This window comes from Sipha flava, unplaced genomic scaffold (assembly GCF_003268045.1).
Source record: "Sipha flava isolate LNK unplaced genomic scaffold, YSA_version1 50775_pilon_pilon, whole genome shotgun sequence".
In the NCBI taxonomy this organism is placed as follows: Eukaryota; Metazoa; Arthropoda; class Insecta; order Hemiptera; family Aphididae; genus Sipha; species Sipha flava.
The window spans coordinates 1-2,492 of record NW_020273421.1 but is presented as its reverse complement, the minus strand read 5'-3'; positions in this window follow the sequence as shown (position 1 = coordinate 2,492).

The window sequence follows — 2,492 nt, the reverse complement described above, 5'->3', positions numbered from 1 at the left end:
CTTCACTATAAAAATCCTCCTATTGAAAATGCTGTAATATATGAATTGAAATGTTATTGTATTAAATTTCATAAAGACAAAACAAATAAAAATTTTAAAATAACATATAAAGTAAACATTTCTGAAATAAAATCGAAAAGACTGCGCCTAATTAAAATTTTGATAAACATGCTTTATAAATAACCATAGTATAGATTTAAATATTCATACAGACTTATAAATAATAAATACCAAAAATCACATTTACATTAATTCGGTTTTAGAAGAGTTATACGTACACAATGAAATTAAAAAAATGATTTTAATAATTTTTCAAATATACAAACCTAATTTAAAAATAATATCTTATATTTTCTGTCGATATTCTATTATATTATCTAGTATTTATATTTTTTATCGTATCTATGCATATTAAGAACTTATTTTTAATAATCTCTACTATTAAAATAAATGATCTCCATGTAAAATGAGAACATTTTCTCTGAATGAATTTCTTAATCTACTTTTTTATTTTCAATCACGATTTCATTGAATTTGTACTTACCTGAAGATGAATTTGTAATTCGAAACCGGTCGTACTTTACAAATATAATACTCCAAACCAAATATTTATTCATTTCGTTCTATATATACACTGTTTATTTATTTATTGATTTGCGAGTATTAACAATTTTTTTTAATTCCATTTCATATTTTATTATTTTATTCATAACATATATTTCTGTGTAGTTAATTGAAATGACAAAAATATATATAATATATATAAAATAGCAAATATAAATAATATTTAAATCTTTTATTTCAGTTTAAACAAATAAGTTATTATAATTAATTATAATGTAAGTTGAGCTATTATAATTATCATAAGTTATACTATATATTGAAGTGAATATTGAATATTTCTTCGGTTTTAATTCTTTATACGGAATGCGAGATGTTAAATAAATTTTTGGGATGTCGGTATTACACTTTTGTTGTTTCTCAAAAAGTTGTAGTAAAATTAATTTTTCGGTTTTGTTGATAATATTTGACATAACATAACTTTTTCAGTTTTTTTGAGTTTTAGAGTAAGACATTTTTACTGTAAACTGTATTCGTAGTCAAGAAATTACAACTTTTTTTTTAATTATTGTTTTATCACTATTATTGTTATAATGAAGTATTGCTAATTCAAATAATGTTCAGTGGTTGCTAACTCGAAAAATCGAATAAAAATACCACTGAACTATAAATCAGGGCTTCAAAACATAATCATTTTTTGTGGTTAACGGTTTTAGTTTATCTACCATATTATTCGGTTTTAAAAACTGATTATTATCTTATAATTTATAGGTTTTTAAAACCGGTTTTAAGTTATATTTTTTTATAACAATTTAATACCTCAGACAATTCATTATCATAATTATAAAATAATTAATTAGAAAATTCAACTATCGTGAGATATTCCTTAAATAAGTTCATAATTTATATATTTATAATATATTTTTTTTTCGGCTTCAGAGGCCGTATATTAATATACAATAAATAATATGATACACATTTTTAAGTTTTTATTACAATATAGAATATACTAACACACATAATGAATAACATAATTACAATACTAATTATCAAGTAAGACAAAAAAGAAAAACCATATTAATTCAAAATGTAGAAGAAATTTACAAATATTTGATACAATTTTAGATAACACCATCGTCCTTTAAAAGTGATATTGTAACATTAAACAATGTGGTTTATGGTCGTCACTAATCGTGTTCACATATAATCTATAGTAGTGTAGGGTTACGATCATCCCACTTACCAACTGTTCAATTTTTATCTTGCGAATTATTTTACATTTATCTAATAATTTTTACCTGTCTTTTGTCAAACAAAACAGGCTGACTAACTTAACAAAATGTGTAAAAACTTAAATTTAATATTAATTATTTTTCGTAATTAAAAATGTAAATTTATTTCCGTTCGAGAATGAAAAAAATTTTTCTTTTCAATAAAACCGGTTAATAAAAGAAACGGTTTTAACCGGTTTGAAGCCCTGCTATAAATCCATAAGTTTTGACATGTACTTGATATTCAAATTATGGTCTGATTACAATATTTCGGTGGGGTCAAAATATTTCAAGAATCTCAAATATTTTATTTAGCGGTTGATTTATTTTAAAGCAGCAAAGAAACTATTTTCCGTATGTATCCAAGAATTACATTTTACTTGATTGTCCTACAATTATTCATGTTCAAGATGTCTTGTAATACGATTTTCGTCAACAAATTATTGAATATTATTAATATAACATGAAATAAATAATATTCTATCTACAAATGATTCAGAATTTTCTTCAAACATCTATGCTAAAATAAGTAAGTTGTTAGTTTTATAAATGTGTGTACCAACTACTTATGGTTCACAATCTATTTAAATTTTATGTGCCTATCTACAGTCGAAAAAATACAAATTATAACGTTCGATAAGATTTGGTAATAATATGCGC